Source organism: Tamandua tetradactyla, chromosome 1 (assembly GCF_023851605.1).
Source record: "Tamandua tetradactyla isolate mTamTet1 chromosome 1, mTamTet1.pri, whole genome shotgun sequence".
Lineage (NCBI taxonomy): Eukaryota > Metazoa > Chordata > Mammalia > Pilosa > Myrmecophagidae > Tamandua > Tamandua tetradactyla.
In genome coordinates, this window is record NC_135327.1 from 32,925,515 (window position 1) to 32,938,572 (window position 13,058).

A 13,058-nucleotide genomic window follows, 5' to 3' on the forward strand; every position below is an offset into this window, starting at 1 on the left:
TTTGGGAAAATGAGGCTTGGTTTCATGAGTTTTCCCCTTAAAGGTAATTTGACTCTGGTGATGAATGTGAAAACAAGTTAGTGATAAAGCAAGGTCATATCCTCTTAGCTCCCAGCAGGAGAATTGGTTTGAATATTTCCAAACAGTTAATGAAGAAGGGACAGAAATAAAGTGTGATTATCACATCTCAATGGGACGGAATGGGTGACCTGAATGTGTGGCTGTTTCTCTCTAAGAGACAATTGTAATAGACACTTGAACACTGATGGCTCAAACGAGAACACAGTAAACTGGTGTTCATTCTTGTGTGAATGAGTAGATGGTCGTGAAAGAGGATCGTCTTGCTGTAGATCTGGTAATCATCTAGACCTTCATCTAGAGCTTTCTTTCCTAATCCACCAGAATATGAAATAGTTTCATCTTAGCAGGATCTTAAATCCTATGAAAATATAAACATGTTGCTTAGTGAAAGATACCATACATAAAATAGGAAGACAAACAATAGACTCAGAAGAATATTTGCAACATATATGACAGACTGATGAGCTGAACCTTAAAATGCAAGGAGTTCCTACAAAAAAAATAAATAAGGAAAAAAACCAATAACCCATTTGCGAAATGGACAATTACAGGAGCAAAAAATAAAAATGTTCCCAAAGCAGAAATAAAAAAAGAAAACATGTTTTATCCATTAGGATGGCAAACAGTAACAAGCACAAAAACATCCCAAGGTGGTAGTGATGGACTAATAAGTATGTGAATCTTCTAAACTTTCAGGAAAGTAGTCTGCTATATTCATTTAAGTTAAACTGTACATTGCTTTGGCCCAGCAATCTTACCTTTGGGAATATATCCAAAAGCAACAGTGTACCGAGTATATAAACAAAGATGTATGCATATGTGTGTATTCATAAATATATGCACATACATGTATCTGTACCTGCTTATAAGACAATAAGAAAAGGAATAGAAAGATATGTATTAGGCTGTTAATATGTTACTTTAAGAAAAATGGAGATGGAGGGGAGTAGAGAGAAGAAATATTTCCTTATACACAACATTGCTACACTTAACTATGATGAGCAGGTATTTGTTTGGTTACTGAAAATTGAAGGAAATAAAGATAAAGAACTTGTAACTTCATTGCATGTTCTTAAAATAAGTTACAAATTAATCACACCCTCCCTTCTCATGGAAAGGAGCCTGCAGTCTTTCAAAACTGGAGTTCCAAAAGGTGAATTTATGTCCTTTTGGCCATTAGGGATGGGGATAGAGGTAAAGGTGTGCAGGGAAGAGGATGGGGAAGAGAGGAGAGTTATACACAAAGTTAAACTTAGATGGTAGAGATGGTGGCAAAACATTGTGAACGTAATTACCACCACCAAATTATATATTTGAATGTGGCTAAAAGGAGAAATTTTAGCTGTATATATGTTACTAGAACAAAAATTAAAGAAAAAACATAACAGAGGACTGTACAACATAGTGAACGCTAATGTAAACAATGGACTATAGTTATAGCCAATTATAATATTCTTTCATCAACTGTAACAAAGGTACCACACTAATACAAGGTGTAGAGTTATATGGGAACTCTATTTTTGCATGCTTTTTTTTTTTATTTAAACGTACAACTTCTCTAATAAAAAGAAAGAGTTAAGTTCTTGGAATTTAGCATTTCAAATACGTGCTAAATAAGCCCAATAAGCCATACACAATAAGAATTTTTCTCACATAAAATATCTTGTTGTAGTTAAATTAGAAAGGTTTTGGGGTTTTGCCAAGTACATATTTTCCACTACTCTTAAAAATATAAAAATACCCAATTTAGGTAATGACCCAGAGTGTTTTTTAAGTACCTACCGCTTACCAGTCACCCTCCAGATGCTTTCAAATATTGATTTAATCTTCAAAATATCCCAGTGGGTGAGTGAACAGTCCTTGTCATTCACACTTTAGTTTGAAGTACCATAATAAGGCAATCCCATTCTTAATGGTGTTTCTCCTGGACTACAGAAGAATTTTGCTTGAAGAGGATATTTTATTTGGGAGTCTTTTGGCAGTAAGTGTCAAACACCTAATTTAACCTGACTAAAGCAAAAAAAAAAAAAAAAAAGAGAGATTTATTGTCTTATACCATGGAAGTTTAGCTGATGATCTCACCTCTAGGTAGGGCTAGATTCAAGAGTTCCAATATTTCATCAGAATTTTTTCTCTATTTCTCATCTCTTTTTTACTTTAATATTAGCTTTATGCTCTGATAGACTCTCTCACAGTAACAAATAACCTGTTTTACAACCTATTAAGTTAGTAGCCCTACCTAATGAAGAGATTTCTTTTCCTTCCCAGTAGAACCTTAATCAGAGCCTAGAATCACTTTCATTGGTCACACCTGGGCCAGTCATCTACACCTGGAGCCAGAGGGGAAGCATCATATCCATTCAACCCCATGGACTGGGATGAGGGAGGCATGCTTCCCCATAAGGAAATTTTAAGTACTAGTACCAGAAGAAGGAAAAATAGAGTTTGGGCAAGAAAAATAACAGATGTTTACTTGGGGGGGGGGATAAAAAGTGGGAGTGAGTTGGGACCAGAGAGCCCCCAGACTCTCAGGAGTCTCATCTAGTGTAAAGCCTGGACAAACAAATATGTGAATGAGAAATCAGGGAGCTCTGGGAAGCCAAAGGGTTTTACAAGAACAGCGGACTCAAGGAAAGGGTTTTTAAGCCATGGTAGAAGAATTAAGAAAAGGAAGTGAAAAGGAACTATGAGACTTCTATGATGTTTTGCCTAGAGTTCTTATGGTAGTAAAGTATCATCTTCTGGGATGACCTCAGCAATGACCTCACATGCGCTAGACCTCACTACCCCAAATGGGGTCCATGGACAAGCAGAGCACCAGAACCTGGGCGCTCTTCAGAAATGCAGAACATCATGCCCCACCCAGACATGCTGATTCATAATCTGCATTTGAAATTCCTGGTGATTTCTGCACACTGTAGAATTTGGGAGCCCTGAATATGAACTCTGTCCAAAAGGATGCTTTGCTGTGTCTGCCCACAAACTTACAAACTTCAGAAGAGGACATTAAAGGCACTGTTCAGGGACATGAGGTCTGGAGACAAATCCTAATTCTCCCTCCTGCTCCACCACCTCTTATCTGTGTGACCATATGGAAGTTATTTAATTTCTCTGCATCTCATTTCCATGCCAGAAAAATGGAACTGCTTACAATACCTACCACACAGAGTTATGTGAGCATTAAATGAGATTGTTTTATCTTAGAGTTGCAAATGGAGCAGTCAAGAGTTGGGGTATAGAATCTGACACCACGGGATGGGGTGAGAGTCTCTATTCTTCCACTTAGCAACTAAGCGAACTTGGGCAATTTGACTGCAGAAACTATTTTCTCATTCAGAAAGAAGTTGATAATACTCACCTCCTCAAGTCTGTTGTGGGATTAACACCCTTAGTGTTCTACTCTGTGCCTAGAAGACAGTAAGCGCTCAGATGTAGCTGCAGGTGCTGTGTGGGTTGCTCTTCTTTCATGTGGATGCAAGTCCCATGAGGACAAGGAATTTTGCCTATTTCGGTTGCTTTTGTAACTAAGAACAGTGCCTGACACATAATAGATGTTCAATAAATATTTGCTGCATGAGTAGTTGGATTAACCTTCACAGCATCCCAGAGGTGGGTCAACACTCTTAGTCATTCACAACTTAATTTGAAATACTATAAATGTATCCATTTGAAATACATAACATCACTCAGCTTTTCCTTTCAGGTTTCCCTATTTCCCAAATTTTCCAATTGGGATTTTTTGCTTCTGGTGTTCATCTACACTCACGGAAAAGAATATTCAACAAGGCTTCTCCTAGGGATTTATATTCACATAGAAAGAAGGGAGGGAATTCCAGTTCAGGTGCCAATAAATGATATGAAAGAAGTAAAGTATGGTGATGAAAAGGAGAGGAGGGTTCAAAGCACTGGTCAGAGTAGGTTTCTATGGAGGTGGCTTTTGAACTGACACCAGAAGTTGGGTAGAAGCAGTCATGGGAAAAGCTAGTAGAAGGGATTCAAGGCAGAAGTTGGAGTTCAGAATAAGATTAGTCATGCTAAAGGACAACAAAGGAAGAGCAGTGATGCTGAACTGTGGGTGACAGCCAAAGTGAAGCCAGAGTAGGAAGGGGCCAGCTCAGGCAGTCCTTCTTGCTTACAGTGAAGGCTCTGCCTACTACTCTGCCTGTGGAAGAGCCAAGGAAGAGCTCAGAGCAAGGGAAGGACATTGGTCTGATTTACAATTTTCAAATCACTCTGGCGTCCATGTTACCGGAGCACATGATGAAGCAGGAAGACCAGCTAGCCTGGAAATTATCTTTTGTGCTGATTTGAAAATATTATTGTACCCCAGAAATATTTTAAGCCTTAAAATTCATGTTTTAAGCCTAATTCAATCTTTTGGGGGCAGCCATTTCTCTTAACCCTGATTCAACACTGCAGTGACCTTTTGATTAGATTATCTCCACAGAGATGCAGTATGCCCAATTGCGGGTATGACATTTTGATTAGGTGGAGATGTGACTCTGCCCATTCCAGGTGGGCTTTGGTTCATTTACTGGAATCCTTGAAAAGAGGAAATATTTTGGAGAGAAACTTTCAGAGCTGACAGAAACAACAGAAACCTCAGAAATGACAGAAGTCTCAGAGCCAACAGAAACTTTATAGTAAAGCTAACACAGCTGCTGACATGTAGAGAACAGAGATATGGATGTTTGGAGATGCTTGGAGCCCAGCAGGCATTGCCATGAGATATTAAGCAAGCCAGAACCTGGAGAGAGCCAAGAGAAGCCAAGAGATGAAAGCCAGCCCTGGAGAAGGAAAATGAGGAACCCCCCAGGAACAGAGACTGAAAGCATTGGAGCCTAGAAGCAAGGGACCAGCAGATGACAGCCATATGACTACCCAGCTGACAGAGGTGCTCCTGACCCAATGGGCTTTCTTTTATTTTTGCATTGATATATATTATATATTCACATACCATGTAATCATTCAATGTGTACAATCAATAGTTCATAATATCATCTTATCACCACAATCAACTTCTTTTCTTCTTGTGAAAAATAGCATATATACAAAAATGCAATAAATGTTCAAGCAACAGTTAATTGTAGAACAGATTTCAGAGTTTGGTATGGGTTACAATTCCATAATTTTTGGATTTTACTTCTAGCTGCTCTAAGATATTAGAGATAAAAGAAAAATCAATTTAATGATTCAGCAAACATATTCATTTGTTAAGCCCTACCTTCTCTGTGTAACTTGACCATCACCTTTGATCTTTCTCCAACATTTTCAGGGTATTTGGGCTATGCTCATTCTAACCTTTTCATGTTGGAAAAGGCTGTCAATAATATGGGATGGGGGATGGAACTAGTTGATGTTCTGGAGAGGCTGGCACCTCTGTATTTCAGGACTTATCTGGTTCAGGTACCCATCTGGAGGTTGCAGGCTTCTGGAAAGTTACCCTAGTGCATGGACTCTTTGTAGAATCTTATATTGCACCCTAGGTGTTCCTTAGGATTGGCAGGAATGGTTTTGGTTGGAGTTTGGCAAGCTACGATAGGTAGCAATGTCTAACTGAAGCTTGCATAAAAGTGACCTCCAGAGTAGCTTCTCAACTCTATTTGAACACTCCCTACCACTGATACCTTATTTGTTACACTTCTTTTCTCCCTCTTGGTCAGGATGGCATTGTTGTTCTCACAGTGCCAGGGCCATCGGCCTTTCTTGAGAGAAGGTAACCTCTTGTTGGTGCTTTAATTTGGACACTTTCACTTCCTTAGAACTGTAAACATGTAACTAACTTACTTAAGTCCCTTCTTTAAAAGCCGTTCCAGTTCTGGTATATCGCATTCCAGTAGCTTGCAAATTAACACACCCATGTATAAAAGCACGGGGTCGTTTTAAATACCCTTGGGGACGGCATCATTAACAGGCTGGAATGAAGGACCATGGATTGAGTTAAGTGAGCCAAGAAGAATTCTGCAGTACCAGGGCTTTCTCAGATAACATGCTCGATGCTAATTTTTCCTTTGAGGCTTTGGATCTTTCTATGTCAAACCATAATCTACCATTCTTTTCCCATATTAAATGCACTCATAATGTTCCAGATGCGATGCATATATTTTCTGTGGACATGGATACATCTGCACATTTACACATACGTTTAGTACATTGTCTTAAATTAGAGAGACATAGTTAAGGGAGAAACAGTCACCAGTTCCTGCTACTATGGTCAGCATCCTATCTCTTTTTCTCTCTCCCGCTCTCCTTTTCCCTTCTCTCTAAGCATGAAAATACTGCATTTTGGATTTTTTTCCACTGTGATCATTCTGTTTTTATGACTGTGTATTAGTTACCTTGGCAACGTGGTAGACTTGGATCTGATTGGCCAGGTTGTCAGGTTCATTGTCAGAGCCGTGGGGCCCAGCTTTGAGTGGTAGATGTGTTTATGTTAACTGGAGCTACAAAAATAAGCTGGGCCAGGAAAACCTGATCTAGCAGAACTGGTGCATCCTCTCTGCCTGTGGAGGGGACCCTTCATCCACCTTTTGGGAATGACTCTCACATTGCTTTTGGGAAGATGCAAGGGCTTGTCCATATCTTTGAAATATCTGTTAGGAAATGTGTTTAGTCTTGGAATGCTCAGCACAATGCATTTATTTGTAATTAGAAATTAATTCTCAAGGAAACTAAAGGAAAATGGTCCAACTGCTGGACCACAGAATTAAACCCCGTTAACAGTTTTAATTCAGACTCAATTCAGACTCATAAACTCAGCCAAATGCTTCATTTTCTGTATATAAATTTCATTCATAAATAGAAAGCCTTGTCTTAAGAATGAGGTTTTGGAAGCACAGCACACTGATGATTTAATATGGGCAAAATTATATCCCAGTTTATGCCAACAATATTGAATAATTTATTCAATTTATCAGATGTGTCATTTACTTATTAGAGTCTAGCTGTATTCATTTACCAATTAGCTGGGAAAAAACCAAACACCTATCTGATAAGTTTCTCGACTGGGAAGGAGGAGATTAGACCAAAACTTAATTAAAGGAATTTTATTATAAGACTGTGCATAGGTGGGCTGATGCTTAAGATGGTGACAGCAGAGAACAAGGGTCAGGATACAGATTACATAGGATGGTTGGCAGGAAATAGGGAAAGGGAGGTGGTGGGTTTTCTTTGTCTAGCTTGGGAACAGAAAGTTGGCAGGTGTTTACTGGCCAGTTCAGAAGCAGGTGTGGGGGAGTGGGGGCTAAGTCGGGAGTCAGCAACTCTTCATTGGCAGGATTTAAAAGATAAACACAGCTATAGTTATGCAGGATTATAACTGCCAGAGGGCGTATGTCCTATAAGGGGGGCTTATCACAAGATTGTAGCTGCTGGGGGCGGTAAATGCCGGAGGGCAATGTTGGATAAGGGGAGTTACAGTAGGAGCGCAGCTGCCAGAGGGGGATGCAAGTGACTGCCACGTGGGCTGGGGCAGGTTTGGTTTTGCAAGGGGCCTCCTGGAAGTTATGAGTGGGGGAAGTTTCCTGGAATTCTTGCTAAGGGTCGGTTACTTCAAGGGGGAAGGGTTCTGTCTAACACTATCTAAGGCTGAAAAATTTTTATTAGCCAATGAACAAATAATACCAACACAGAGCAAAGTTAAGTTCAGACTGACAACTAAAAAAAGCACTAAGTGAATTTTTTCATTTGCATAAGTAGCCATACCTGGCTCACATTTTGCAACCCTTGTGTTTTCAAGGGAAGCTTATCTTTGACAAAGATAATAATACACTACACTCTCTGCATTTAAACATATTATATCTAATTGTGCTATGAGCCATAATAATACAAGAAAGGAAAACTACAAACCAATCACTGTAATGAGCATAGAATCAAAGATTTTCAACAAAATACTAGCAAATCAAATCCAAGGACACATTAAAAGAATTATATATCATGACCAAGTGGGGTTTATACCAGTAAATGCAAGGGTGGTTCAAGATAAGAAAATCATAGATGTAAAGTCATTGGCAAGAAATCATTTTTTCACCTGGGGTAAGGGTTACAGTATGTTCAGCTCCAGTAAAGTTAACACTTAGGCTGTCCAATTTCAAAGAAAGAAAAAATCTGAAGGGAAAAGAGACAAGAAGCACATTCCAAGTATTCTTCAAAAAAAAGAGGATTGCACTGTAATAATTAATTCTTCTTCTAACATTACTAGAAAAATGTGAGGTTTCTAAAACTCGTATTTTCCCCATTGAGAATAAATGCCTTGTTAATTGTGCAGAGTAACAAGAGAATCAGACATGATCAGGGAACCGACCAGCTCCGTAAGGATTCAGCCAATAAACCAACTGATATTAGCTTTCGAAGATGCCATCCTGCTTGGTCTGGGTTTGGAAGTGAGTCATATTGGCAAGTCTATCAGTCAGGCATACTTAATAACTGTTGTTTAGATATCTGCTAATCTTCCTGCAAACAGCACAATTCCATAGCTTTAGATTTGTGCTAGGAGTGTTAACTTGTTAAGCATAAATATTTACAATATACCACTGTTTTTGTGCCTTCATGGGTTTGCTTCCATTGTCTAACACACTGGAAGTCCCCAGATGTGGAAGGGCCTGGACTTCCAAGGTGCCTACTTGCTCCAGAGTACGTCCACTGGGGAGATTCATCGAGGAATGAAGAGGAGGCATGAATTCCAGCTTTGAGTCTCTCCTTCCTGACTGCTCTGTGGGCCTCGAACTTTGTAGAACTCAAGACAACAAACAAGCGCCCAGAAGATTGCATTCAGATTCTCAGAGAAGACACAGCGGGACAAGGAAATGAATATGTAGTGTTACGTCTGCAGGGATGACATCAACTGAAATGGAAAGAAAAAAAAAATACAAACACACACACACATTAAGGACAGGATGGGGTCAGGGAAAAATCACACAAAACCTCATTTGGGGCCAGCAGAGATAATCTAAAGCAAAGTAAGAATGGAGCCCAAAAGAAAGATTCGGTACAAGTCTTGGGAGAAGATGCTATGCCTCATGGGGGGACAAAAGGACACAAGCATTAATAAAATAGAGGGGAAAATGAAAAAGCAACACAAAGCCTGCAGTTCTACATAGAGGCAGAAGTACATACACAAGCCAATAAAAGCGGCAAAGATGTGAACAAAGGATGTCATAGCAACCCAAACGAGCCCCGTTGTGCTACCCACTGTGGTGCACAGGTCGGTCATCCATTAAGGAGCCTCTGGTACCCAAATGTGACGCTCGCACAAGGGAGGGCTACAGCAGCCCAGGTCAGAGGTGACCCGACCTTCACAAAGCACCCTTGTCTGCCTTTCTTCCTTCCTCCCCGCATAAAATCCAAGCTCGGTTGTGCCAAGCATCTCCCTCCCTTCTACCAACAGCTGTTTTTCTGAAAGGAAGGGAAACATGATATGGACACATGCTCTTGATACACGCATGTCTACAAATTTTAACTCCCAAATTGTTTCACATCAGGACAAAGTGTAGCCTTCCCCTGTCGGCTCAAAACTCCCCTTCAAAAACGAAGGCGACCATAACAGCAATTTTTAAGAAGCACAGAAATGCATTTCACTCAACCTTGTAAAATCAAGTATCCCATTTGGGATTATGGATTTCCAGCAGGATATAAAGCTCATTTACTTGTGCCTAATTCAAAAGAGAAATGCTCATTTCCTTTCACTTCTATATTCTACTTAAATTATAGGTCTCTTCTGTATTAATGGACCATCATTTCTTTCTACTTTATTTTGGTTTGAGTGAGGGAAATACTGTGACACTGAAGGAACAGGAAAAAAAAAGGAAAGGAGTATTTCACCAGCAAGACTTGGAAGTCTGTGGAAAATAAAAGAGAACTTTTATAACAACCTAATGGAGATATTGACATGTGTGTCTGGAAATCTAAACTTAGCAAAGTGTAAGGCAAGAACAGGCTTTCTCACTTTATTTCTGTATCTGGAAAGTTTCAGCGACGGGTATCATATGAATATTTATTAATGCATTGTGAATTAGAACCTGTGATTATTACTCAAACTATCTTTTTACCTTACAAGCTTTAACTCAGAAGAATAAAAACACATCTGCTTTTGCTCTTCCCATATTTTATTCAATGTTTTAACAGCTTTGCTGTAAATATCTCATCCATTACGATTCAGTTGTGACTATATCAGCTTCATGTCTACTGTTTTATTACTGTCATCACAGTGAAACAACACACTGTTAATTCTGTTAACTAACAAGTTCATTGTTCAAGCTAGTCAGCAATCTCCTGTTTGTTGGGTCCACATGTTAAAAGAGAATTGCTTATAAATCCAAGAATGGCCTGAATGAGGGGTGTGCCCTTTGTTAAAATGAGTGGGTCTTCTTTATTTGAGAATGTAATATAACATGCTGTCAGAGAAGAAATAAGAAAACTTGAAGATAGGTCCAAATTCAATAACAGATGAAGAGGTCGAAAACATCAAAGCATTCAGCTCTACAATACACAAGCACACTTAGAGCTCAGCTTCTCAGCATGAAATTTGTACCTCTTCCATAGCTCCCATCCAATTAGACCTTATGAACCTGTCTCCTTCTATATTTTTTCCAGAGACTCACTGTCAATATTTCTTCTCCACTAGATGTGGAAACTGAGTCAGTTAGCGTGGTCTGCTAGTTAAGAACATGGGCTTTGAAGTCTGGGAGCCCTGGTTTATGTTCCAGCTCTGACATTTCCTAGTTGCATGGTCTTGGATGATTTATTCACCATCCATGATGAAATCTCTTCTGTAAAATGGAAGTAGTGATAGCAACTACCTCGCTGTATAGTTATGACAATTAAATGAGCAAAAACATAAGATTTCCATATCAGTCAGTACTCTGTTCAGGAAACAGTAATCACCCTAGATATTTCAAGCCTAAAATGACTTAATTCAGGTATTAATGTGCATCAGTTATCTATTGCCATAATAATGCCCACCCCACTCCATCCTCCAAAAAAAACCACAAAAAACATTTATTTAAATGTCAGGTCTGCAGGTCTGATATTTGAGCTAGGCTTGGCTGAGCAGTTCTTCTGGTTAGGCTGGGCTCACTATTGGCTGAAGCAACTGTGCCAGATGTGGAATTCTCCAGTAAGACAGGCCAGGCACGTTTTCAGGGTAGAGGCAGAGGAATAAGAGGCCTTCCACTTGGATGATGTTTGCTAACATCCCACTGGCCAAAGCAAGCAAGTTACGTTGACCAACCTATATACAAGGTTAGCTTTTAGGGTGACCAACCATCATGATTCTTCCCATGACACAGGACTTTCAGTGCTAAAGCCCGGGAAATCCCAGACAAAGTGGAATGAGTTGATCACCCTACTTGCACTGTGAATTTATGGGACAAAAGGTGGATACAAGGAGGGATGAAGAAGTAGAGTGTTATACAATGGCTTACAAAGTACCCAATGAATTGATGAAAAGAATGGAAAAGGAATCATTGGTTTAAAAGCCATAACACTTGAAGTCAGAACACTGCTGGTGCTACTATTACCATGCACTGCTTTTCACACAAAACTGACAACTAGTCACTGGAACATGTTGTCAGGTTTACGTGGAATCACCAAGTGAAAGTTGCTTGTCAGCCATCATGGTCTTAAAAAAGTATCTCCACCTCACCATCACCTTCCAGGTCTCCCATGGAGGCAAATAATGAACAGAGCTTAACACTAACCAGAAACCTGGCTGCAAGGAAATCTGAGTAATATGATTTTTTTTTTATTAAAAAACGGAAAAAAAGAAAGTAACTCAACATTTAGAATCATACCATTCTACATATGCAATCAGTAATTCTTAACATCATCACATAGATGCATGATCATCGTTTCTTGGTACATTTGCATCGGTTTAGAAGAACTAGCAACACAACAGAAAAAGATATAGAATGTTAATATAGAGAAAAGAAATAAAAGTAATAATAATAGTAAAAAAAAAAACAAAACAAAACAAAAAAAAAACCAAAAACCTATAACTCAGATGCAGGTTCATTCAGTGTTTTAACATGATTACTTTACAATTAGGTATTATTGTGCTGTCCATTTTTGAGTTTTTGTATCTAGTCCTGTTGCACAGTCTGTATCCCTTCAGCTCCAATTACCCATTATTTTACCCTGTTTCTAACTCCTGCTGGACTCTGTTACCAATGACATATTCCAAGCTTATTCTAGAATGTTCGTTCACATCAGTGGGACCATACAGTACTTGTCTTTTAGTTTTTGGCTAGACTCACTCAGCATAATGTTCTCTAGGTCCATCCATGTTATTACATGCTTCATAAGTTTATCCTGTCTTAAAGCTGCATAATATTCCATCGTATGCATATACCACAGTTTGTTTAGCCATTCTTCTGTTGATGGACATTTTGACTGTTTCCATCTCTTTGCAATTGTAAATAACGCTGCTATAAACATTGGTGTGCAAATGTCCGTTTATGTCTTTCCCTTAAGTCCTTTGAGCAGATTCCCAGCAATGGAATTGCTGGGTCGTATGGCAATTCTATATTCAACTTTTTGAGGAACCGCCAAACTGCCTTCCACAGTGGTTGCACCATTTGACATTCCCACCAACAGTGAATAAATGTGCCTCTTTCTCCGCATCCTCTCCAGCACTTGTCATTTTCTGTTTTGTTGATAATGGCCATTCTGGTGGGTGTGAGATGGTATCTCATTGTGGTTTTGATTTGCATTTCTCTAATGGCCAGGGACATTGAGCATCTCTTCATGTGCCTTTTGGCCATTTGTATTTCCTCTTCTGAGAGGTGTCTGTTCAAGTCTTTTTCCCATTTTGTAATTGGGTTGGATGTGTTTTTGTTTTTGAGTTGAACAATCTCTTTATAAATTCTGGATACTAGACCTTTATCTGATATGTCATTTCCAAATATTGTCTCCCATTGTGTAGGCTGTCTTTCTACTTTCTTGATGAAGTTCTTTGATGCACGAAAGCGTTTAATTTTGAG

At 39.2% G+C, this 13,058-nt stretch overlaps 1 long non-coding RNA gene across 6 annotated transcripts in view; it reads right to left on the minus strand.

The window, feature by feature from the left end:
* Positions 1-13,058, minus strand: part of LOC143644593 (uncharacterized) — a 369,167-nt gene that overhangs the window by 202,311 nt on the left and 153,798 nt on the right. The gene's annotated exons all lie outside the window — the stretch shown is intronic.